The 27,174-nt window shown below is 46.6% G+C and overlaps 1 long non-coding RNA gene across 8 annotated transcripts; it reads left to right on the forward strand.

Moving 5' to 3' along the window:
* The first annotated feature begins 1,052 nt into the window (after positions 1-1,052).
* Positions 1,053-26,967, forward strand: LOC149870417 (uncharacterized). Of its 8 annotated transcripts, none has more exons than XR_016440745.1 (8): positions 1,053-1,425; positions 2,883-3,137; positions 4,424-10,187; positions 10,448-10,500; positions 13,403-13,496; positions 14,049-14,407; positions 14,765-15,907; positions 22,172-26,967. It is a non-coding gene; the product is annotated as an uncharacterized LOC149870417 (long non-coding RNA). The 8 variants fall into 8 exon arrangements; XR_016440740.1 differs by lacking the exon at positions 1,053-1,425 and adding an exon at positions 11,436-11,617 and having other exon boundaries at positions 1,434-3,137; XR_016440741.1 differs by lacking the exon at positions 1,053-1,425 and having other exon boundaries at positions 1,434-3,137; positions 10,448-10,751.
* The last annotated feature ends 207 nt before the right edge of the window (positions 26,968-27,174 follow it).

The raw sequence follows: 27,174 nt of genomic DNA on the forward strand, positions 1-27,174 counted from the left end.
CTCTCTATGATGATCAGAAAGGGAGGCTGGAGGGGGGGTATTAGAAAACGGCTGGTCTGGCCTCTAGAGAAGAGAGAGGATGTGTCTGAAGGGTTAAGTTCTCTGGGTGAAATATTAGCAACCGGAGAAAAAGCCCTTGTGTGTCCCTAAAAGATTATAGGCTCCCATTTCTTTGCTTGCAGCAAAAGATACCGCAGTGCTCGGCTGTGTCTGTCTGTAATCTGGAAAGGAAAAGGAAGGCTTCCCTGCTAAGTCGGTGGAAATGGTGTGCTGCACGTTTGGCTGCCAACCACAGCCACAGAGCAAACGGGGAGCACTGCGGCTTGCTCAAAAGAAAAAAAAAGGAAAGACAAAAAAAACACCCAAACCGGAGTTGGGCCCATCTCAGAGCTGCAGGCGCTAGCCTCGCTGACTAGGCACTGCCCTCCTGTGCGGCCAGGAAGGCAGAAAGTCTACCAACGGGCAGGGCTGCAGGGTTGTTACTTGCTAAACGAAATCAAACATAGCCCAGCAAGAGGGAGCCTTTCCAAGCAGGGCAAGAGAGGAGGGGGGTGACTTGGCCCTAAATTGCACACTGGAAGCGGCAGGGATGTGGTAGTGAAACGCCGGGGAGCAGTGCCCCAGTCCCCCCAGCCTTCCTCAGTGCCTGGGGGGAAGCCCCGGGCACTTGCCACCCATGCGGAGCAGCAGGATCCTTTCGTCCTGTCTCCGGGGTAGCCGTGGGGCGGTTAACAGCGAGGATGCCTCCCCTCTAGGAGTCTCCACTTGGCTGCCCTATGTTGCTATCGGCCAAACCACCTGGTTTTGCAAGGGGGGGGCAAGAGGGGGGTTTAAAACGGGCCTGAGACTCTCCGGCTTCAAGGCAGGGGCCAAAAGGAGGGTTTGCAGGCAGAGAACCTCGTTGCAAAACTGATCGGCCTCGGCCTGGCCCAGGGGAGGCCGCCCGGCCCAGCGGCTGAGGAAGGCAGGGGGGCAGACGGGCACGGCTGGGGGTGCAGCGCGGCCTAGGGGTGGGGGCCGGGCCGGGAGGGGGGGGTTCGCCCCAGCCCAGGATGCCTCGGCCTGCCCTCCCGCTCACCTGTCCCGAGGAGGATTGCCGGGATCGCTGCCGGGCTGGGCTGGGGGGGCTCTACTGACCCCGGCCCCTCCCCCGGCGCGGAGCCCCCGCCGGGGGAGGGCATTGCGGGGCGCTGCGGTGTTGTGCAGAGGATCAGGCGGTGCCCCGTGGTGCTGTCAGCAGTGACAGATCCCAGGCGCCGCCGCTACTGTATGGCAGATTGAGTTTCTCAGCAGAAAACTCTCTCCCTCCCTCCCGAGCGTCTTCACAAACCTCGTCCCGACCCTGCAGGGCGCTTCGGCTCCGGCGGGGGCCGAGCTGGCGGCCCCGAGGGCGCGGGGAGCCCGGCCCCAGGCCGGGGCGGCGAGGTAAGTGCCGGGCGGCGGGCAGGGGGCCGCACCGGGCTGCCCAGCAGCCAGCGCCCGTGCAGCCCCCGGCCGGGCTCGGGCCTCCCGGGGCCCGAGGGGACACCCCCCGGGGTCCCCAAGCTGGCCAGGGAGCCAGCCACACCTCATCAGCGGCTGCACCCAGGGCTCCTCGCCCCGCGATGCACGAGAGACGAATAAGGCTCGGGTCAGGGCTGAGTCCGCGGGACATCGCGCCCCTCTGGCCTTCGCAGCCGGGTGTCTCCAGGGCACCGAGCCAAGGGGGGGTGCTAATTCAGCCCCCTCCTAGGAAAGGCGCTTTTCCCTGCCTGCTCTCCTCCGTGCCTTGCTGCTCCCCTTTTCCTTTCCGAGCGCGAGGACTGTCCGTGTCCAACTCCCCCCACCGCCGCCACCGCCACCACCGCCCCTTCCTTTGCTTCGGGGGTGCGGGGGTAGGTTGAGTGCGGAGCTGCGCCTCAGCTAAATGCGGAGTTAAACATCTCCGCCGGGACCGGGCAGGGAGGGAGCGCGGGCTGCGCGGCTCCGCCGGGCGGGTGAGCGGCATGGCACAGCTGCCGGCTTGGGTCCCTCTGGCTTGGAGGTGGGGGGTGGCCCCCTAGTATTAGGTTGCCGCTTTGCAAGCGAGGAAGGCAGGACTTGGAAGCGATCGCTGCTTTCCGCCTGTCCTCTCCGGACTTGCAGAGCCGTGGAGGAAAGTGCGCTTGTTTCTCCCCCGGGTTTGGGGCGCGCACCCGCCTCCGCCTGCCCGCTGCGTGCAAAGCAATGCCCGGCCGGGCGAGCACGACCGGGCCCCCCCGCTCCCAGCCAGGGCCAAGCCTCCTTCTTGGCCCCAGACACCGGCCGGCTTTCCCCCCGTTGTCCTCGAGAACGGTTGCAGCTTGGATGATGCCATCGTAGAGCACTGACTACAAATGTTTTCCGAGGCGCTATATTAGAAGGCTTTATATCTGCTATTAGGGACATCTGGGGATGACGGGAGCCCTCCTTCCCCCAGATCAGAGCCCTCCCCAGCCCAGGGGCTCGCTGCTTTCAGATGCCTGCATGAGCCAGCCGAGGCAGGTACTGAGATGCAGCCTCCTCTTTCATGTGCTTGGCCGCTTGCACATCCCCGGTGCTGCGTGTCAGCGCGGGGCTCAGATGCCCTTTCTGGTCCCCAGACTTGTGTGTTTGTGCGGGCGAGGAGCACCCTCCTGGAAAAGCATTTCGGCCCCCTTCTCCGGCCTTCCCAAAGGAAAAGCGCCTGGATGCAAGCAGAAGTGTATTCGTACACATAGCCCCAGTAAAAGGCTCCCCCACTAACCTCACTTCCAGGCTCTGATGCACTGAAAGGCTTTATTTCAACCCCCAGCCAGAGCCCTCCCCTCTCCTCCTTCTCTCTCTCTCTTTTTTAAACTCTTGCCTTTAGCAGGAGTATAATTGTGACCCTGCCTGATCCACAGAGCCTCCTGTTGGGAGCAGTTAGCCGTGGCTGCTTTAGGCCCGAGGACCTCCCAAGTGGCTGTGGCCTGGGTGTCATGGGCAGGGACTCTGCACATTGTCCAGTCTCTCTCATCAAAGTCCCCGGCACCGTGGAGCCAACAGTTGTGTTTGTGGACGGTGTGTGGAGTGGGAAAATAGCAAGCAGTTTTCTCCAACCCACCGGCCCGGCGTCCGAAGCGCTGCAGAAACTTTACCAGCTTTTTTCATAACTTTAGGTATATGGAGTGATTTACATTTCCGGCTGCTCTGTCAATGGGGCAGTAATTTACAGTGTGATAAAAACGCTTTTACAACAGCAGATAATGTTCAAGCCGTATCTTACTGAGCTAAAAAAAAAAAAGACTTTTAAGAGAACACACAAAAAATATCTTTTTTTTTTTCCCCGCGCGCTTGAAATGACCATATTTAAACTGCAGGCAAACTGCGCCGGAACTGAAGCAAAAGAGGATGAAATCAATAGTGCCCGTTTGTTTACACTGGGTGTATTATATATCGCGATTTAAAGCTTTACCTCGTTCAATAGTTGTATTTTAGTGCAGCCAAGTCAGCGCCTGCTCCGAACGGAAATGTTGCATTTGGTCATGGGCGTATAGTATTGAAACCATTTCTTTTATTCACTTTGTTTTCCCCACGGAAGACTAAACCGTTGTTAGCCTTTAGGAAAGGGAAGCAGATTTGCATCCAGCTCTAAGCTAAGACAGCCAATCTCGACTGGTTTTGCAAAATAACCAGGGTGGCAGGGTTAGCAGCTCTCCCGGCATTTCGATTCTGGTCTCATCCCCGAAACGCTGGGTTTTATGGGCACGGTTTGCATTTAGGGACACAAGAAATTGAAAACGATTGGACTGTCTGCTATTGCCTTGCTCGAGTCAAACGTGTGTCAAGTGCAGCTCTCTGAATCCGGCCAGCACTTCACAAAACGATCAAGAGGTTTCAAGCAACAACAAAAGCCGCATTAAGTACATGTAGCGGCTGAGCCTGTTGAGATAGCTGTAATTATTTACATCAGAATAGTACTTTACTCCAGTAATGATTTGAAACACAAGCCCTAAAGCATCTAATGATTTCCAGTTTTCATTTATAGAGATGAACAGTATAGGTTAGCGGGCAAAGTTTGTCTTTCGCACGCTTGTAAAAGGCTTTATGTGTATTTCCACCGTTTAGATACACCCGGACCTCACACACAGACATACCGATCCACACACTCCCCCCGTTTCAGTCCAGGAGTCTGTGCCTTAATCAACTCAGTGCTGAGCACTGAAGAGGAGCTGGGCGCATTTTTTTAAATCGAGGCATATTTCTGCGTGTTTGGATGGACACGCCGGCTCTCTCAGTTAGCTCTGTAATAGCCCTGTTATTTTTACTAAACGATCAGGACTGGCTCCGAGTGACCTGCAATCATTTAAAACCATTTTCTATCATGCCACGAGAAAAAAATACACAAGTCATTGCAAATAACTGGCGAAACGACTGATCTATGGCACATTTTATCTTTATTTAGGAGACATGCGCTTTGCAAGATCACCTCTGTTTTCATTCCCCGCTAAAAGTATGGAAATCTCACAGTATATTCTTCACGGGACCTAGACAGCTTCAGAAATCTATCCGTCCTTGAAAGAAATGGGGAAAAAAATACACACAGCTTCCCAGTTCTGAGCAAAGGCATCCTGCCATTTGCTGAACTAAATCCAAAGTCTGAATGTGAATCTCTTTGTATTATTATGGTGGGGAGTCTTGCCAATTTTTGGCAACGTGGATTATAAGAGTGTTTTACAGTACATATGCCTGTCTATAAAGGGTGCGTGCATCTACAACTGAAAATAAAAATATGCCCCGTAACAACATCTATTCTTTCACCCACAGATACACACCAGTATTGGGGGGCTGGGGAAGGGCATGCTGCTGTAAAGTGATGTGTCCATAGGCTAATAGCTATTTCATCTCTGGTAGTGATACACGCAGGAACACTGAGACATGAATAATATATACATATATAAAATACGTAATTGTATATCTATGTATTATATGTATATATGCGTGTGTGCTGGTGTATGTATATATAGTATTCTGTATATATGCGTGTGTGCTGGGGGTGTGCGTATACAGTAATTACAAATACTGTGTGTGTGTATATGTGAGTGTGTGTAATTAAAAATAGAATAGCTTTAAAGATGGTATGTTTTTTCCTTTCTTGAATCGTTTTTGTAGCTCCCCCTATTCAATGTATTAACCAAAACAGCTAACTTTACAGGCAGAGAGGGGAAAAAATCCTCATCAAAATAGAATTCCCGAAAACATTCCTAAAATGCTCCTTCTCTATGGTATGCAGCGTACACACAATATCTAATGGCGAGGTGTGGTACAACCTTTTTATCCTCACTCCTTTGGGATGCCCACAATAAAAGTGCATTGCATTGAATAATGCAGTCAATCCCAACTACCGCAGATAAATCCTCCAGCCCTATCACATGATCGGGCAGTTTTATCATGTGTATATACATTGTCTCAGGGAGTTCTAACATTTTTATTGGGATTATTTTTTGCCTATCCTTTCGCCTGTAAAACTGGCTGTGTCAGTTGCCACAAGTCAAACTGTACAAGGCTCAATGGGAGCATTAAAAGCCTCTTCAGCAAGACACATCGAAAGGTGATTGTATTTCTGTGCACAGATATGGCTCAGCTTTCAAAGGGCATTATCTTTTGGGGGCCTGAAAGTTAGCATTGTATGTCCCAGAGGGGAACTAAGACTCCCCCCGTTCATTCAGAGTACATACAAATCCCATTTCGAGCCATGCAGAGCGAGCTTTAAAGGACTGACATTTTTATGTACAGGAAAGCTGTCCCTGGTACAGGACCGAATATTGCCCAACCTCAGTTTAATTTTTGTGGGAGTTGTGTTGGGGGGCGGAAGAGAAGGAGAAGCCATTGCTTTGCCTGGAGTATTTTTTCTCAACTGTAGCTGTTTGAAGTGGCTCAGAGTCTGGAATGCTGAAATAAATCCTGGGATGGATGGATTAGTGTGCAGACCGCGGGAGAGATAGGCAAAGGAGCTTGATAAACTCATCTATCACGTGGCTCCACAAATTATCATGTAGCATGCGATTTGAACCGTAAGATTTACACCTATCTTGCGGTAGCACCCCAAGGCTCAATTGCGGCAGTCCCGTACTACAGATTTACAAAAAATTGCTTATAAAGTGCTGTCTATCATTATACCTACTGATCCATCTGACGCTGTATGGCGATCTATTTGTACCAATATATAGTCTTTTCAGAGCTGCAGGAGATTAACGATTTCTCTTGCACTGCGAAATCTACTGCGTTACCATTTCAGGTGTATCATATTCATTTATAATATATATTATGCCCATGACATAAGGAAAGACTCCCAGTTTTTAACATCTGGACACAACAACGTCACAATTTTTAAGTTTGTGTGGCTGCATAGACACACGAGATATATATATATAAGACGTCAGATTTATCCAAAGACCCTCGTTTGTCTGTCATCAGTGATGTGGTGACTGTATGGTAGAGTTTCTGACTGTCATGCCGGGGTTCAGACTTCAAGTCTCAGCTGGGGTGAGTGAAGTGACACACAGAAATTCTTCTGCTCAGCGTAGGGAGTCGGACTAGAAGGTCTGCACAGGTCTCTTCCAACCCTATATATCTATGAATGTCTTAATGGGGGGAGAGTGTTTTAATTTTTTTCTGTCTGCAAGCACACACACAGAGTAGGTAGGTAGATAGATAGGTAGATAGCTATATGTATATCCGTGTGTGCAGACTGAAAAAAAACATTAAGACATCATTAATTCCACACAGACAGACAAGGTTTTTTGGGTAAATCTGACATCTTTTATTAGACCAACTCAAATAGTTGGGGGAAAAAATCTTCTTTGCAAGCTTTCCGGTATAAATACCTGAAGGTATTTATATACCCTTTCTCTACCCTTTATATACCCGAAGGCTTGCAAAGAAGAATTTTTCCTACTGTTTTTCCAGCTGAGTTGGTCTAATAAAAGAGGTCAGATTCACCCAAATAGCCTTGTGTGCCTATCTCCTTAAACCAACACGACTACAACTTATACCCCTTATTACACACAAGCACACACCTTGGAAACCGTAGTGTTATTCATGTCATAGGTTGCAGAGTGGTATAATAAAAGTAATGTCTCTTGCACCTTTGAATACCTCTCAGATATTCATGTATCTGCTCACTAATCCTTCTTCTGTACAACTTCTGGCGTTCCAGAGCTGTGAGCAGCTTCTCCCAGCTGCCATGTACCAACAGTTCGTTATGCCGCCTCTAAAGTGGTTAATTCTTCCCTCCCACCAGCTAGATCCCCCACCCCACCATCCAAAATTTCCCAGGCCAGGCGATAGGTTTGAGGTCCGAGTTCTCACAGCTAGAAATAGGAGCTTAATCGAGCTGGTCCGGGGGGCAGGGGGGGCAAGCGTAATGTGTCAGCAGGGCAAATGATGCTTGCTGCAAAGCCACTGAAGGTCAAAAGATACTGAACTTTGCCATGACTTTTTAATGTTTAGAAAGCTACTCCGTCTTACTCCATTTGAGCTCTCTGCAGTGGGGTTGATGGTTGAGGCAGGTGGAAGGATCCCCATAAACACTCCCAGTCCCTTTCCACAACTTTTCTTTTTTATTCTCTTACTTTTTTCTTTGCCTTTCTTTTTGGTAAAAAAAAAAAGGCACTAAATTATACGTACAAAACTGTAGTTGCTAAATGCTTTGCCACTGGTGATTAAGTTCACCATTTTACTGTCATGTTAGTAAAAATCTTGAAACATAGCATATGTAGGAAGTAGCTCTGGAAGGGAACTCCTGGCCTTCCAGTGCAGGCCCCTGCTATGACAGGCCACCACCTTATTATGCAACCAATAATCATCTTCCCTCTTAAAACTGGTTAAGGGTTTAGTCTAATTTCACCCCAGTGTGATAAGACACTGTGTCTGTGTTCCTTGGTTCTACGGATTAAAGAATTTTTTTAATTAAAGATTTTTTTTTTTTTTTTGCAAAAATCTAGTTGGTCTAATAACAGATCTCACGTCTACCAAGTCCTGATTCCTTTTGGTTCTATGGATGGTTTCAAGAAGAGGTTGGGTATGCATCTGAGATGCTCAGAACTAGTGAATCCTGCATCAGTGCAGGATTGGACCAGATGACCCTTGAGGTCCCTATCAGCCCCTATGATCTTGTGTGGTGAATATGAGAGAGAATATCTGTGCGTCTGGATAGAAACAAATATTAACTCGTTTTTCTACAGAAAAAGACGACTTGGGTATATTTTAAAATGCCACACATTTTAGATTGCATGGGAAATAATAAAATGTCTATGTCACGTTAATAAGTGCACTTGATCTGAGCCTTCAAGAGACCACATTTGCTTTTTACCCAGGAAAATGACATTTCTCTGATCAGAAAGAAGGGTCCTAGAAATAAATACATGTTTATGTCGCATACAGCACTGCGAAGACATAATAGGGAAGGGCTGTGAGAAAAACAGAAACCCTTTCAGCAAGGTAGCAATATTTCACAACGCACTATCTCGGCATTTCTTTAAAAGATTGGAACACGATGAGGCCATATAATGTATTAAGGCTGCGTTTAAATTATATGGGCTTGGAAGGTGTTTAAAACCTTTACATGTCTCTGTTACTTTCCTTGCACACATACGGTTTAAAATAGGTAACGTGATTATTTTATTAAATTTGATTATTAAAAAAAATCTTTAACAGCCAAGGTTTCTTCTGAAGGGAATTTTGGCACCTGTTCTAAACTGCAGAACAGGAGATCATAATCCAAACACTTTCCACACTGGCTCAGCCGGTTTTAAGACTACACTAGCTATTTTCAGATGACTGCAAGAATCTGGTTATCAGCAACACAATAAACAATAACCCCCCCCAAAGAAATCAATAGTAATCCCACTGTGTCATTATGTAGTGACATATTTGCCTGCAATGACTGTGCTTCATCTTTACTTGTGCCGAACCACAAAGGGACCCGATCCCGGACTTCAAATATAACCACAATGGGAGCTGAGTCAGAATTGGGCCTTTTGCGTGTATACAGCCCTCATATAAGTAGATGTGTGTCCCTTCATTCGGGTATATACCACCTTCAAAACTAGCATACTGTAGTTTGTCGTGTTGTTTTGTCTGCTGTATTTGCTGTGACAAGAGTGACAGAAAACAAAACAAAACGAAAAGTCAAAGACCGTGTGGAAATTAGAATTATTTGTAAACTAGATCTAGACCGTTTAAAAAAAAGTGTAGTAGTGTCATATCATCTTAAATTCTGTTACCCAATATAAACAGCGTTTGGTCTAATTTTCAAAAGGATTTACTTGGCAGAACAGAATGAATTCAAGGAGCTAATAAGGAAACTATATGTCTGCATTTGCAAATTACTTTAAAACTACAGCATCATTGTCCTTGGCCCTTTAACGTAGTCAAGTGTAATAAAGGAGACCCAAGAGCTTGTTCATTGTTTGGATGGAGCTAACATATGAGGTCAGAGTTGTCTGGCAATGCTATGTTGCACCAGATCAGCTCGTCATATGGATAAATGTACACATATTCCGAAGAATATATATATATATATTTTTAAATGTGTGCTTTTTAAAAAGTGTGCACAGTGAGTAGGCTGGGAGGCTGGGCTGCTTGGGTTTTGTTTCCAAGCCAAAATGACACCGTCCAAATTATGAACAAATGGTTTGCAGAATTGGGTTTTTTTTCCCCCAGGAAGAAAGCTTGTTTGAAGTCGTAGGAGCTTTGAAAAAAAAAATATTTTCTCTCGGTTTAATTTTGAAGGGCTTGGTGGGTGATTTTTTGAACTCCCTTAATTTAAAAAAAAGGACTAAATAAATATCACGTGGATTTTTTTAATTTGTAAATTAAATAAACCAATAAATAAAATTCGCTCCTGGGATGGGACCTGGTATGCTAAGGTTCAGCCCGGAGCACATTTTTATGAGTTATAAACCCCTGGGAAAAAAGGGAGGGCGGGGGGAGACTTTTTTGGTGGAAACCCGGGCAGTCTCCTAAGTATGCATCACCGTCACAAGACAGACGTTGCTCTGGTTTGGCCCGCCAAGATACGAGGGCTATTAAGATTTAACTGAGTGGTGAAGGAGCCTCACGTTGTATTTTCTTACTGAAGAATGCGGCATCCCACAGTGCTGCAGCGGACCTCCTCCTGGGGCTGCAGCCCGGCTCTCTGCTCAGCCCCATCCCAGCCAACGCAGGTGAGCAGGACTCACCGGAGCAAAGGCTCGCAGGATTTGGCCCGATACCCCTCGGCTGCCAATGTCGATAGCTCTGGGCTAAGATCCCCGGCAGTCTCTTGCTCAGAGCAGGGGGCTGCACCCGATGATCGCACGAGGCCCCTTCCAGCCCTAAACTTCCGCGAATCTGTGAGCCCAGCCCTGAAATAGTCCGCATCAGTGAGCACGTGCATTCGCTGAGCCGGATTGCACCTTCTCATTGATTTTTTTTTTCTTTTTAGTTTGCTGCAAGACAGTTAACTTGAACTTGCTGCTGGAGCTAAGCGGATTGCGGGTAACCTCACCTTGCTTGGGTGTCCGATGCACTCGACTTAGCTTGATTTGGGGCCTGACCCCGCAGGGGTGCTGGGGGCGGGGGGGGGGTGCTCCCCCTCTCCAAAACCAGGGGCTGCCTTTTCTACCTGCGAGGGCCAGAGGAGGGGGCAGGCTGCCAGCCGCCCCTGCCCTGCCACTGCCACGCAGTCTCGTTAGCGGGAGTCTGCGAGCTCTGGCTGTCCCGCTCCCGGCTAAACAGCGCCAAAGCAGGTCCTCGCATCAGCTTTCTCTCCGGGAAAAAAAAAAGGGCGGGGGGGAGGGCCGTGGTTTATCTGTAAGATCCGCAGACTCGGGGCTCAGCCATGTTTACAAGATAGGAAAAACTACCCCTATTCGTGGCCGGATCCCGCATTTCTTAACTCCTTTCAGCGTGCCGGATTGCCAGTCCATTGGGGAGTTATAACCAGGGATACTGGTTTTCTCTAACTTAAAAAAAATCCCCAATTTTCGGTTAAAAAAGGAACCCCAAATCCACATTTTCCGTGATTTTTATATATATATGTGTGTGTGTATATATATGTGTGTGTGTGCGTGTGTGTATGTATGTATATGTGTGTGTAGATAGATAGACAGACAGACAGACCACTATATGAAACACCACTAATACATAGATAGAGATAGATATAGGGATATATATCTATTTATGTATATCTATCTATAACTATATCTCTGTCTCTATACCTATCTCTTTCCATATTTATATATATCCTATATCTATCTATCTAGAGGTAGATATAGCTATTACACTCTCGATAGATAGATAGATAGATAGATAGATAGATAGATAGATAGATAGATAGATAGATAGATGTAGTGGTGTTTCATTTTAATCAAGGAAACGTGGATTTGGGGTTCCTTTTTTAAACTGAAAATTAGGGATTTTTTTTTAATCAGAAGAAACCAGTATCCCTGGTGATAACGGAATAACCCACGTCTCGGCCTGACCTATATGCACCCCGGCCTCCTAATGCTCCTACCCCTACCCAAAGCCAACCTCAGCTAACCTGGCACAGGTACTGCCCTTTTGCCCATGGCGGGCGCTTCACCCTGCCAGGGGCTCTGAAGATGCTTTCCAGGTAGGCTCATTTTAAAATTCCTCATTCACACATTTCGGTAAAAGTAAATGGTTTTTAGCGGTTAACTCCCTTCTTGGATCCAAACGCATTTTGCTTTGCTGAGCACTTTGCATTTGCTTTGCTGTGGCTGCCTGCATCCAGAAGAAAACCACGCTAAGCCTAACTGTAGGGATTGTCTGGATGAATCTCTGTCCCCACGCACCGCTTCTCCCTTCCCTGTTCGTTGGGAGGTAAGTGGGCATATTTTCTAGCTCGGTCCTGGCACTGCAAGGATGACAAGGAAGCAAGAGCAAGCAGCCCGGACATCCTTCCCCAGGGTGTCAGACCAAACAGATGCACTGGGATGGTCCTGGAGTCCTCCTCCCTCCACTCTTTTCACCGATGGAGGTGTTTGGCAACCCAGTCCTTTCATTCCCATAATCTGCTTGAGGGCTTTAGCAGACAGCAGAAGAGCAAGAGTAATGTTATCTCAGAGCCCTCGTGCTAATCAATGTGTTCGTATGTTGTACATCCCCCCTTGCCTGTTTTATAGGGTTTCGCTGGCGATGTTTTAATGGGCTGGGTCATTGAGACTGATGCTAGCGAGGTTATTAGGATTAAGTAACCTAATGAATCGTGTGACCATTAGTGGGCTTTGAACGAAGGTTGTTTTCCGTGTAACATGGTCTTGTGTCTCTTAACGCGGATAGTTATTTAAGCTGTACCTGCAAAACCGCTAGGCAGGTCTTCTTTGTTTAAGTGGAGTCGCTTAGGCACATAAATGGCTTTAGTTGTGCAGCTACAGACAGAGCTGATCGCTACCCCGTCTGCTTCTGCGAGAACCAAAACTGTTTTTTTTTAAGCACAGAAGTCAGTGAAACCGATCGCCGTGGACTTTTCGATATTGTCTGACACAGAAATGTGCACCAAGATTTCTCCCTGAATTCCTTGGGGAAACCAGCATCGCTGGGACAAGCCAATCACAAGCACAAAGAAGGGCTGGCAGAGAAAAAGAGAGAGAAATTGGCGCGCGCGCATACGCACACACATATACACGCATATACGTATCTATATATGCGTATGTATATGTGTGCGAGTATATATATACACACACATATACATACGTGTGTGTGCGCGCCAATTTCTCTCTTTCTTTCTCTGCCAGCCCTTCTTTGTAATTGTGATTGGCTTGTCCGAGCGATGCTGGCATATATATATGCCAGCATACATACACGTGTGTGTATATATATGTATATATGTATGTATGTATATGTATATATATATGTATGTGTGTATCTGTGTGTGTGTATATATATATACACACTGGCCCTATGTGTGTGTGTATATACATACACACATACACACACACATATATATATATCTCCACACACACACACACACACATATTGCCAATGTATCTCTTTCTCTCTGTGCCAGCCTCTCTTTGTGCTTGTCCTTGGCTTGTCTGAGCGACGCTAGTTTCACATACATATGTATGCATGTGCGTGTGTATATACATACATATATATACATACACGTATATGTATACACACATATATACATAGATATACATTCATGCCATCTCGATAGATAGGTAGACAGATAGATATCCTCGTGTTATTTAGAATACAATTGGCAGGATTTATTTTTTACAAGAGTTTGCTTTTAGTTTTCAGGGCGAACCAGGTAAGCAAGGTTTGATCGGCTTTCTGAACCAGCCGCGCTGCTACCTCTTTATCTACTGCTTGAAGATTTGATTACAGTATTTGATTTCTTTCCCTCACGTACCATATTTGATTACCTTAGGACCTGGGGGCAAAGAAGGTGGTTATATGGAAATCCCAAGCCCCGGTAAACCTAAAGGAAGCGACGTTTCAGTGGAGGAGCGAGCCGCCGCAGGGTAATGACGACGCGGGGACCCGGCTCGCTGCGCGGTGGGACACCCCCGGGGGCAGTGCCCGGGGCTCGGGCGCGCGTGGCTGGGGCCGCCCGGACACGCCGGAGCCCGCAACCTGCTCGGCTCCGGCTGCGGCCGCGCTCCCCGGCCTGGCACCTCTCTTCCCGGGCGGGAGGAAGGGCCGCAGCCCCGGCGGCAGCCGCTCCGCCCTGCCGGGAGCCCCCGCCGGCCAGGCTCGTCCCCCGCCACCGCCAGCCCCGGCCGCGACCCGCGGCTCGCAGCCTGCCCTCCAGCGCCACCTACCGTCCCCTTCCCGCATGGAAAAGCGAGACCTCTTGGCACCCGGATTTCCTTGCACCGCGGAGAAATGTGCAAACGCCGCTGAGTGCCCCCAGGAGGGTGTAGCCCACGGGCTGTCATCCTCGCTCGGGAGACCCCCTCCGCGCGGCGGATCTCCGCTTAGTTAGGGCACTGTTAATGGCTCCATCTATCTATCTATCTATCTATCTATCTATCTATCTATCTATCTATCTATCTATCTATCTATCGATGTAGCCATTAACCGCGCCCTAATTAAACGGAGACATGATACAGAGACAGAGATATAGCCCGAGCTGCTCTCACGTGCTGAAGGCTGGAGGCGCTCAGGAAGCACCTGACTCAGAGAGGCGGTGAAGCAGGGCGGCGCGGAGCCAGGGTGAGGCCGGGTGCCGGTGCGGGGTCAGCCCCGCTCCGCCCGGCCGGGCTCCCCGCCTGGGCTCCCCGGGCTCCGCGGTGCGGTGTTGGGAGCCACAGGCGATGCGAAGGATCAGGGTAATCCGGAGCAAGGGGTCCAGCGGGGGTCGTCATCTCAGCTTTGGATCCGGCTTGCGGTTCACCGCTACCCGCACTTACAGGGAGTGCGGGATGAGGAGGTGAGAGGCCACTGGGACAGGGAGCAGCCACCCCGCAGCCAGGTACCGAAGCCACCACGTGGAGGAGTGCAGTGGTGGGGAGGGGAGTTCAGGTCGCGGGGGCCGCGGGCTCCGGGGGGCTGGCTCCGCTGTGCGGGGCAGGGAGACATTGCTGCTCTCTTCTGACCGACCTGTCCTTACCGCGGGATAGCCCGGACCTACAGACCTGAGCATCAGAGGGGTGGGAGGTCGGGGACAAAGCGTACATAAACCAGTGAGTCTCTCCCACGGAAACTTCGCTTACGGGCACATGGTTTCTTACTAATTGTGCGAAAAAAATGCCTTCCTTTCCCCTCTTTTAATGACATGTCCCTGAAGCCGTCATGAAGATGGATACACTGTTTCCAGAAACCGATGACACATTTTTCCAGCTATAAAATGATAATTGCAAAAAACACCAGCCTACACCCGACTACATGTTTCCGGGGGGGAAAGGGGACTCTACGTCATTATGTGGTTCAACTACAGGCTGCGCTAAATAATGTACGCTAAATAAGGATAAAGTCTCCACCCTCTGGGGATTGTTGCTGAAGGTATTTATTGCCAGAGGGGTTCAGCTTCCTTTTCCTTGAAGCACTCACTATCTGCCCAGCACCTGCTCTCCGCTGTTCAGCTGGGTTTGAGATTTTTCTGGGCTCCTCTGATGTATAACCCCCACCCCCACCCCAAAGGTGCCAGCTAGTGACCGGCGCCTATTAAAGGCCCCTTCTCCAGACCACTGATGGCAACTCGACTTTTTCCTACTGCTTCCTGCGGAACAGCTTTCCCCTGCGTCCCCAGGACGGGAATTGTCCTGGCCAGATACTCCTGAACCCTTTTCTTTTGCGTGAGACTTTCGGCTGAGTTTCTATAACCTGGAGCACAGTCAAATCATGCACCACCCTTTCCACCTCGATGCTAAACGCTCCCAGTCCAATGTGTGTGTGTGTGGGTGGGTGGGTGGGTGGGTGTGTGAGTGTGAGTGTGAGTGCGAGTGCGTGTGAGAGAGAAGGGGCCCCAGAGACCGATCAGAGGAGATCTGCGGGCAGCGAAATCCAGTTCCGTGGGAAACACACTTTTCTTGGGCTTGGGCTTTTCTTTTCTCCCATCATATCCAAGGGACCCTCTAGCAAAAGAAAGGGCGTCCCCGACGCTGCAGCAGGGAAGTCAGTAGCAGGTTTTGTCTTCACGTACAGAAAATAGATTTCCGCTCCCCTTTCCCACGCGGATATCACCATTTCACGTGGCTTCACACCCGTGTTGGTGGACATACAGGCATTGCTTCTTTGCAGGGGAGCCGCTGCCCCGCGGCTGGCTTGAATCGGCATGGAGAAGAGGCAGGGGCGGGACACACGACACACGACACACTCCCGCTCCGCGCCAGCAGATGCGCTCAAGTGGCTCCTGCTCTGGCTTCCCGGTAGACTCCTGGGGTTTGACTGACAGCAGCACTTGGCAGTGAAAATAGCATCCCCTTCCAGGGTAATGCCGTTTTTCTCCTGCTTGGGACGCTAGGGTGAGGGGGTGGGGCGAATTTGGGGGTTGCAGTCCTCGGGATTAGGTCAGCAATGAAAATTAAGGTTTAACTCAGCTCTTTAAATGGCATTGCAGAGAGTCAGTGGAGTGCAACCCCCTGTACTAGGACAAGCGTCAATTTGAGCATATCCCAACGGGCTTCCCTCCTGCAAGCCACGGTGCCAATCCCTGATCAGTGTCTTGGGAGGCCTTTCTTGAGGGGTCCCTTGTCTATCTCCCCACCTGGGACTGCCTGGGAATGGTCAGTGCCAAAGCACCGTCTCTTCTGCTCTGAAAACCCCAGCCCAAGCAAATCATCTCTACTCCGGCTTCACTGCTTAAGACCCAAGCCTGACGAAGTAGCGTTAGTCTACACGACTATTTCTTCGCTGCAAACGAAGACAGTATCCCCCAGCCCTGTCAAAATGCCTCCCCTGCAGGTTTTGAAGTCCGTGGGTATCTACTCTTGGGAAGCCAGTGGGAATGGATCAGATCCGACCCGGTGAGCTGGGGCCATCCCTCCCCATTTTCACTGGGTGGCCACTGATGGAGGAGTTTGGCAACCTGGTCCTTTCGTTTCCATATCCGGCTTGAGAGCTTTAGCAGACTGCAGAGAAGTGAGAGCAATATTATCTCATGCTAACAAACGTGTTTACATGTTGGACATCCCTCAGCTACCCCTTGCCAATGCCTTCTCCTTCTCCAACATGAACAAGATTGGAAGAGAGGTGCAGCTGCAGCTGAAAGTTTGGAGGGTGACCTCCTCTCCACCCCATCTCTGCTGGCTCTGGAGCCTCTGGGGAAAAGTTTGGACCCTGGAGAGATTTGTTCCATCCTCTAAACTTACATCTGAATTCATCTCCTTGCAATTCATCTCACGCAAAAGGCAGACCTAGGTCAAAGCACATATTAAAACTCAGGCACCAACATTTTTTGGAAAGGGCCAGATCATGGGTCCTTCCCCGGGCAAGTTGTACTGTCATAACCCGCCTTCATGATCCAATTCCTTCTTTCTCTGTCCGGTGTCCAGGTTGTAGCCCTCCTGGTCTACAGGCAAAAGGAATCAAAACTCGTGGAAGAGGTGATATCTTGCATTAGACCAGCTAGATATTTGCAAACAAATTATTTTATTTAAATAATTAACTCAAAACTATTAATGAATATTATGACTGTTTATTAATATCAATATTTAAATGATTAATTTAATAAAGTATGTTGCTTGTAAGCATCTAGTTGGTTTAGTAAAAGATGCCACCTCTTTCAAGAGTTTTGAGTCTCTCTCTTTCACAATCACAGCCTCAAAGCAGCTGGCTCCCCATTTGCTAAGAACATAAAACCCAAATAGATTTGATTTCGTTGGATTGTCTATAGCTTTTTTATAACTTAGCTTGTGTCAGGGAAGTCCTCAGGTCGGACCTCTAGTTAATAATTTCTATGAATATCGTGACATTTCTGGTTTGTTTCCTATTAATGGATCCTCCTTCAGCATTGCAAAGGTTTCTTCATAACCAGGGATGTATGCGTGTGTGTGTGAAAAATTTTTTGTTCTAAAGTTTTCATTTAACGAACCTGATCAGAGGCAGTCGAGCACTTCAGAACTGAGTTCAGTTTCACCAACTAGTCCAAGTTTGTCAATTTGGCCCCTGGGCCTTTCAAAAGGCTTTTGAAATGTTTGTTACCTGAAGGTTCATTGTCAATCAGAGCCACCTGAAAACCTCGCGAGGGAAAAGGGAGCAATGACCAAAACAATTTAAAAAGCACTTTATTGCTAATTATATTTGGTTTCTGTTTCTCTCAAAGCAGCGAGAAAACAAACCAGCTCCTGAATCTGCATTTCTTTTCACCAGAGCAAAGTTGAGCCTGCTCAGGCACTGCTAAGGACCTGGTGAATTCTGAAAGATTATAGGAGTCTTCCCACTGACTTCAGAGGGCTTTGGATGAGGGGTCTGTTGCAGCCTCAGTTTCTTTTTAAAGACCTAACCTGGGTGTTAAAGCACATATGAGGATGGCAACTTTGGGCCCAATTCTGTGGCCTTCATGGTACCTAACATCTTGGAGGGCACACAGGTGTTGTATGGTTCATCTGATTTCACACATTTTCTCCTTCCCTCCCCCAAAGGCACACATACACACACACCCAACATGTGGCACTACTACTTGTTTTTCTACTCCCTGCAAACCAAGGCTATTTTACCCACTCCGCTGTCACTCTAAACCTGTCTGAGCTAGCTGTCAAGTGAACTACTGTGCTCCTGTATGTTTGGCCTTGCTTTTTTATTAGTAAAATCTACAAACCTTCAGCTATGTCTAGGCGAGGAAAGATGAAAATATTCCATCTTCTAGCTTCTCCTCTCACCATTTTAAGCTATCACTGTTACTAAACAAACAAAGAAAAGCAAAGAGAAATAAATTCCCCCATCTATTTTTTTTCTACTAATAAACCAGTTAATGGAAAAGATCCTAATTCACAACTTCCTTTGAAAGAAAGTTGTCCTGAATAAGTACTGCAGATAGGCGGTCATAATTTCTACATCAGGGGCCCATTACCACAGAACAGAAATGCTTCACAATCTGTGATCCTTGGGAAGCAATAAAATGCTATTAACCTTCTTCTACAACTGAGGAGCTGAGGCCCAGTGCCCAGCATCCTTCCTCTTGGCGCACACTCACAAATCATGTTTTATTCCATATTTATTCCATACCCTCCAGAAAAGGCAGGGATTTATTTTTTCCTCATCTGAGGCCTGATGGAAAGCCAAATGGAGTCTTTCCATTGACTTCAGAGGGCTTTGCCTAAGGGGCCTGTTGCATTCTCTGTTTCTTTTTAAAAACTTAAGGTGCGGATTAAAGCATATAGGAGGATGGCGACTTTGGGCGCGATTCTGTGGTTGTTGTCAAATAAACTTCTTTCTGAACCCCCCTAAGAAAGAAAATTGCTAGAGAAAAGCCTGCAGGAATTGGTCAATGTTTGCCCCAGCAAGGACTGGAGGGTTAGACTGTAGGCAGTAAAAACAGTGTCAACACTGGGAGCTACTAGTAGACCAGGCTAAATTCGGGAAGTTTTAGGAGTTTTAGCCTATGGAGAGGCGCTTTCTCGCTTTGTATCTATCACTTATCACAAGTATTTCTCTGGTTAGTTCTTTTCTAGTTTATCACCATACTTGAAGCTTTTCCTTTGAACTACATATATCATTAAAAAAAAACCCCAACAAACCTTTCTTTTATTAGTCTTTTATATCGTCTAACTAATAGTGTCTTTTTGTGCCTGCCGTTCCCATGGCTTCATGGGGCAGGCGGCTGTCCTGTCCACGGAGATCAGTGCTGGTGGTTTGTTATATTTCCTCTAGGAACAAAAAGCATATGGTTTTGCCAGCTGCTTTTGCCTCCTTGTGATGTGGTGGGCTTGACAGGACTTCTGCCACCCCAGTCCAAGCAGCAATATATATTATTCAGATGTCATTAGGACACCGCCTGATCAGGAGAGTTGTTTCTGAAGCCTGGGAGTCTTTGTAAAACATCAGATAATATTTCTCCCAAACACTGTTAGAACAATCAAACTCAGTGCTCACACGGGCAGCATCTCACGGTCTGGCCATGGCTTCGCATCCGACCAAATCATCATCACTCTGGCAAGATGAGGACTGCCTCTCCCCGATGACATGCCCAGGATGGAGCTGGCTTTGTGCTCAGGGCAGGAGCTCCTGCTCTTTTTTCTGATCACATTTACTTACTCGATTTCCCAAGGAAGGCTCGGGGCGGCTCCCGAGAGGAGAACAGGATGATAGCAGCCCCCCCTGGGTTTCAGCAGGGGCAGTTTCCGACCCTACAGTCTCGCTGCCAGGTTTTTAGGGTGCATCTGAAATGCTCAGTGGGGGGGGGCGCATTCGCCTGTTAAGTGTTTCCGACGTGTTGCTGATGAGCCCTAGGGGCACTTCGAGTCCGTGCATCATACGGATTTGCATTTCCACCTCGGAGAACTTGTGCAACCCTGCTCTCTCCCATGGCTGGTGGGGGCGAGTGCGCCCGACAGCTTGCAGATAGATACGACCATGGTGTGTTTGCAAATATCCAGCGGGTCTAACCAGACCTACATGCCCCCCTCCACGAGGTTTGATTCCTAGATCCTCTTGAATGCCTGGGTCACTGCAAACTATGCAGAACTGACAGGAGCGTAGCTGTGATTATTATAAACCCAGCCCCCTGCAGACCCCATGCTGGGGGTGCAGGTCTGCAGAGCCCCCCGGGAGGTGTGGGGGAGGCTCCCCGAAGCGGGGCGAGGCCCTACAGTTCATCACGACAAGAAATGACTGGGGAAGGCTGCTTCTCGTCCGTGGGATCCGCTCGTGCAATTGGCCAGGTCACGGGCCTTTGTGCTGGCGTTGCTTTGCAAAGCCCCCCCTTCCCCCTAGTGCCGAAATGGCACTTGTTTTTTAAGCCCGTTCCGGCGGCTTCATTCGTCGGTCGTCTGCTTTCGGTGCTGCAAGCATTGCACGAGAAATACACGGGGTGACACTGTGGCGACGATTTCCCCAAAGCTCCCGGTGGAAACGCAGCCGGCGCTGCGGTGCCAGGCCGGAGCTGGGCACGCAAGACCGACATGCAGCGCGCTCGGCACGGGGGCGAGCCGGGCTGCGCCGGGGGGGGAGGGGCGGCCGCTCGGGACGCAGCCCGGCTCGCGGGGCCCAGCCGGCTTCCAGGCCCGAGCCGGCGCCGCCCCCAGGGCAGGAAACAGCTGCGTGTTTTAGCAGCGGCGTTGGGAAGGTGTTGCTCCCCGCCTTCCGCAGGGAGGGAGCAGGAGAGACAAAAAAAAAATAAATAAATAAAACCCAAGAAAAGAAAAGATCCCATCTTTTAGCTTCTCCTCTCACCATTTTAAACCATCACTGTTGCCAATCAATCACAAGCAACGAGAAATAAGGCCATTCTGCCTCTCCCCGCATCCATTTTTTTTCTAATAAACCAGGTGATGGTGAAGAGTCTCATCCATAACTTTCTTTTGAAAGGTTTTCCTGAATACGCACTTCAGATAGGAGATCCTCATTTCTAGGTGAGGGGCTCATAGGGTCCCCATTGCCACACAATAGACACCTTCACAACCTTGTGCTGCTGGGTTGTTGGTTGTAGGTGTGTTGGTCTAAGGCAGGGGTGGGCAAAATGCGGCCCACAGGCTGGGTGCCATCCTATCCAGCCTGCAGGGCCCCTAACAAATTTAGAAAATGAATATTTATCTGCCCCTGCCTGCCTGTCATGCAGCCCTTGGTGGCTTGCCAAACTTAGTAAGCAGCCCTCCGCCCAAAATAATTGCCTGCCCCTGGTCTAAGGATACAGGCAGGTGAGGTTCTTTGAGTAGGTGTGGTATTTTTTATTAGACCAACTCAGTCTGATATCATATCTACTGAGTATCTGCCAGGTTGTTGAAGATCAAGATTAGTGGATGGAGGAACAGCCAGTGTCACTGTTGGTCTAATAAAAGATATAACATCTGCTCAAAGAACCTTGCCTGTCACAACCTGTGATGTCCTTTTTTTGCAAGGACGGGAAATAAATGGAGCCACACAGCAAGGGGCTTTCTCCTTTCACGGGCACTCGCCCTTTCAGCTTCTTGTTCTTAAGTATGCAGTGCTGGAGGGTGCTTGCCAGTAGTATGTCCACATATGGTTCCCAAATGATCCAAATGGATTTGGACCTGTTCTGGGTAATTTGACCCGGGACACAAAAATATTTTCCTTTACAAAATAAAATAAAATAAAAAGTGTGGTGCTGCTGTCCTCATCCGCAATGTAAGGCCATAGTACAACGGGCTACCCTGGCGTCAGGAGCGGGACTGTGCCTTCGCCTGCAAAGCAACATCAAAGGGGGTGTAACAGGCAATATGGATCGCATATGGGAGGCTCACAGGGTTTTTCTGCCAGAATGCATTTCCTGGAGGCTTTTTTTATTCTATTCCTTTCTTTTAAACAGGCAGGAGAGGGGGTTTAGATATAGTGATACCCCTACAGGGCTACTCACAGGCAGAAGAGGGAGAGAGAAAGAGAGAGAGAGAGACCTTTTTGGCTAGCTCAACATGCATATGAAAGGAGGGCAATGAGGGGTCCCTTGCCTTCTGTATGGGATCTTGGGAATAGATCAAAGGGTGGCCTTTTAGTATTATTATTATTATTATAATTATTATTATTATTATTATTACCTGTTTGGACAGCTTTGGTTTAACCTTTTTCCTTCTTTTCCCAGTACCAGGCACATTCAGCAGACAGTGACACTGGCTGTTCGCCCATCCACCACGAGCCTCTGAAACACAATCTTAATCTTCCACAACCCAACAGATATCAAGTGCCAGCATCTTAATCACCAGGCAGGCAACACACCACCAGCTCTAAGCACAACCTCTTCCAACTTTATACACAGATCAAGCAACACTCATTATCTAAGTTCCCACCAGCAATCCCTTTTCAAAATCTGCATGTTACCCAAGATTACCTGCCACCACCACTCACCTGCATTGTGGAATTTGTGTGTGCTATAATAAGGAACTGCAGGTGATTTGAGGTCCTGTGAGGGAAAAGAATGAGAACCTTGTCTTTGAATGGCGATAACCCAAATTACTGTCCAAATAAACCTCACATTTCCTAGTAGCACTTTGGAAATGCACATGCATTTAAGTGAGTACTTTCTATATTTCCTTGTAAGCTAAAAGTTACTTGGGGAAAGGCAATGAGGTGCAACTGTTTTGCTATGACTTGGAAATATGGTCTCTGGAATGAACTGCTGCAAGTTCAAATGACATCTTTGTTCTATGGCTCTGATCCTGAAAATACCTGCATGCATACTGTAATACAAGGCATATGAGACACTTGAAGGCATCAGGACTTAAACCAAGTTCAGCAAAGGAACTTTGGCAATTCAAATAGTCCAAAGCTACAGCCCTCAAAACCATTCTCTAACCCTTTGTGGGCCTAAAGACAGTAGGCACATAAATCTTTACCAGCAAAGCTCCATAAGCACCTCTGCCTCGAATCTCAGTCTTTGCATGGCATAGTTCAAGATTCACTGGGTCAGAGAGCAAGTAGGAACATTACCTTGTAGTTAGGTCACTCAACTAGGAAGGGGAGTTCTTTTCAGAGGTATAATTAGCAGGGTTTGTTTGCTTACTTTACTGCTCTGGAAGTCCTACCTGCTGCCACAGCAAAGTCTGCCTACCCCAGTTATTGATACCATAGTGACACCACAGGGTCTTTGTGCCTGGCTGCCATTGCAACAGCAGCAGTGGAGGGCTGCAGTTGCTACCCTGGCATGGGCTCACCAGGGAAGTTACCACGTTGGTACTCCCAAAGTTGGTGCCCCTTACCCACCCCACATTGGATTACTGGTGCTTGCCTCTTACCCTGCAGGCCAGTTTATGTATTTTACATTTAGCAGTCACTGGATAAAATAACCAGACCTCAGATTAGAGACTGTTACACAGGTCATAAAATAAATGCAAGATCAGATCCTACACTCCTATTGTACAGAACTGAAAGTAACTGGAGAAACTTTTAAATGCAGAGTGGAGAATCAGGTATAACTAAAAGCAATTCAAACCAAATCCTCCTCCTGTATATTTCAATCCAGTCTGTCAAAGTAATTTATTCAGATAAATGTTTTAAGAGCCAAGGATTGGTAATAGAAATGGAAATCTCAGTTCCTCATTCTGACAATCACATTAGAATTTCCTATACTGTATGCAACCAGATTCTGGGATGTATAATCTCTGGGCAAGTGAAAGGAAAAGGGAAACTCAGAAGGCTATTCAATACATTTAATTCCCAGCGTAATAATTGGACCTGTGTAAAATTAACTGCACAATTATAATCCTTTATAATTGTTAGAATTGTCTTGCCTTCTATCATACTTTTGCATTAAAAAAACCTCTTTTGTGTAAAGAATATTATGGATCTTAATATGCAGAAAAGACCCGAGTAAGCACTTCTTAATGCCTATGCCATTTTTCATTAAACAGTAAGAATGTTTCAGACTATAATCCAGCGGACTGATGACGTTTGGCAAGACATTATAATATTTAAAAATCATAGTTTTGAAAAGGTTTTTTTTTATGTTTCCACATTAATAGAAAAAACCTTAAAAAGGAGAAACATATTTTCCTTATTACACTAAAATCTTTCTCAAAGACATGAACTTGCTTCCATGAAAGTCAATGGAGAGATATGTCAAAGAAAGCATACATTTTGGAAGAAATTACCAATACAGCTGAGCCTTTTCCTCACACAAGTAGTGCTGTTGTGCCATATTGCTCTTGCTACAGTTGGACAATTTTCCCTTACTTTGTTTTCCACAATTGTTGTAGTAACACACTGCCAATATACTTTGCAATTACTGGGTGTCTCAGCTATTTAACTCAACTGGTCCTGTACTCTTTACTCCAACAAACAGAGGTTTTTTGGACGTTTTATTTATTGCTTTTGTCCAGGGTCTAGCTATTATTTTGAAATATGCACAAATACTTACACGTTTCCTTGTAACCAGGCTCCTAAGGTAACCCTGCCCCACGAACCCCTTTTATCTGCGGTGTGTGCAGAATGTGCTCTCTGCCACTGACTGGTGTTAGCTTTTAGTGAAGGTACTGGGTTCCAGTCTTCTCTCAGCTGTGATGGCATCACTCAGGACTAACTCCAGTGAAGTCATCTCAGTTATAGGAACAAAACTGATAAAAGTCCACTAGTTGAGTATGATGCTGGAGTAGATCCTTAGGTCTGTACATTTAGGTATATGTTATTAAAAGGTGTGAAAAGGGAAAATGGGGCAAATTTACCAGGCAGCACATGAAATGTTGCCCCACTGAGATTAAAATTGAAACCCAGAGTGTACACACCAATCCCCTACTTTGATACTGGTTCCAAGTTGATGAGTTTATCTGATGAATCATGTGTGCAGCATAAGGCACACTGAAAAAACAGGGTTAGTTTTTCCTGTATGTGCTTCTCTAAAGAATTTCCTGGTGACTGTATCTAACATCTTAGCCTGGGGTCCCTAGCTGAGGCCTCTCACACCCTTTGTAATTTAAAATAAAAGCTGGCATGAGTTCCCAAGTGCCAGTTTCACTAGCAAGATCATAACCAAGTTTCCCTGTGGTATACAATTGAATTATGAATACCAGATTATTTGTAGAGATCAGATTTGCTTTATATTTAAAAAACATTTTAAAATGCCAGCAAGAAGAGAACAAAATATTAGTCTGGTATCCTATAATCATATTTATCTACATACAGAATAAAGTCTCAGATGCTGAGATCTTTTAACAGTTTTCCATATTGGATTTTTGGTTGGATGTGGTTTCCTTTATGTATCCTAGTAACATATTTAGTTAATTTATCCGTCTATGATTAGGCAGATATGCATACACATCCATATGTACAAACACACATAGTCCTAATTAAAAAGTGTCACACTTCCCATTGCAGAACTAAGTCCAGAGTGAAGCAGGGTTGAGAGATTGCTCCTGTTTTCCATTGATTTAGCAGGGGGAGACACTACAGTTTCACTCGCTGATGAAGAATCCAAAAAGTGAAATTCAGAATCTTAGGCCTTCACAGTTAAGGTTGCAGTGAGATTTTCACTTAACACAAAATTAAAATCCTCCTGTTTCACACTTCAATGACTGAAGTCAGTGGGAATTAGGTTCCCTGCTCATAGAACCTTTGTAGGATTAAGGTCTTAGTCCCCAATCTTATACTTCCACATGCACTTAACATCAAGCAGAAGAACAGTTCCATCCATTGCAGGGGGACTACTTATGCTAAATGCTAAACATGTGCGTAAGCGGTTGCAAGATGGGGCCGTAAATTGTTGTGGTAGCCTTGGCTGTTATAAGGCAAACTGAAAATGCAGAGACTCTTAGCAGATAAATCGGTACATAAAGGATGGAGTGATCTGCAAACATTTAATATTAAAATATAAACATAATTTACTTATATGAGGGATGCTGGAGGTCCTAAAAAATGCTCAGTATTGGCCTAACCCTGCCCCATTTGAAATAAACAGGAGCTTTACCATTAATTTCAATGGGAGCAGATTTAGGCTGCTCTAGTAGTCTTTTCTTATACAATCCCTTTCCTTTTCTTATGTAGGTTTTTCAGGTTGATCTTACAACTAAGATGACTAAAGAAATAACCCTCTTATGAAATGGATTGCATCAAGGGAGTGTAGTGCTGCCATCATGATGATGCTGAAATGTCAGGCAGCCATAAATTCTGATTCAGTACCTTTGATGTCCTGTGTAATGTCCAGATACTTCTTGGATGTTTATACAAGACTAATCTGTACCCAAGAAGACTGATAAGATGTAACGAAACACAGAATGCCATGTATGTGGATGAGGAGGGAGGGATTTATACCATTGTCCATACTTAGTCAAACCCTTATGCACATCAATAAGCATGTGGAATTAGTAAGACCTGATGAATTGGGCCTGGAAAGTTAATAGTTTACTTGATAAATGGCTTGGAAAAATCTACTGTTTTCTAAGTTCTCACCAGAATTACAAGATATTTTGAAACCATTAATAAATACAAACAGTACACTTTATATTAAATATGAAATATGGGAAATTTGCCAGATATAAGTTTAGAAATTAAGGAGCAAATGTGACAAATGTGACAAATTTGAAATCTACGAAATCTACGAAATATTCTTCTCAGATACCTTGCAAAGGAAAATCCTAAAATCTTTGTTTTATATTGCATCTATTAAATTAATATCACTTTGTGCATGGCTGTTTTTTAAGTCATAATTTTGAAATTAAAAAGCACGTGTTATTCTGCATCAATTTATTTACCTATAGGGTATTTGTTGCCATATTAGCTGTCACACACTGAAACCTGATGTTGGTAGTAATTATTAAAGAAAAAAGTACCTGTTCCTTTTTGTCGTTTGATTTCTGTAGTTTGTGGTGAATGTTGTTTATGGAATAAATAGATCAAATGCATGTAAACAGCATGGGAAATCAATAAAATAAACCTTGTATTCATTTCAAATGTCAAATATTTTCTGCCAATGTACATGTTTTGAATTGTAGTGATTTTTCCATTTAGGAATACGTTGTCCTCATTAGCCTCCTTTTAAATCAAATATTGATTATTTTGTAGGTGCTGTTCTAATTAATGGAATACAGATTCTTGATAAATAAGTATACACTGATTAATGTTAAGTGTTGGAGGTAAAATAACTTATTTTACTTTATT

Source organism: Crocodylus siamensis, chromosome 2, assembly GCF_052110815.1.
Source record: "Crocodylus siamensis isolate JL-2025a chromosome 2, ASM5211081v1, whole genome shotgun sequence".
Taxonomy (NCBI): Eukaryota; Metazoa; Chordata; order Crocodylia; family Crocodylidae; genus Crocodylus; species Crocodylus siamensis.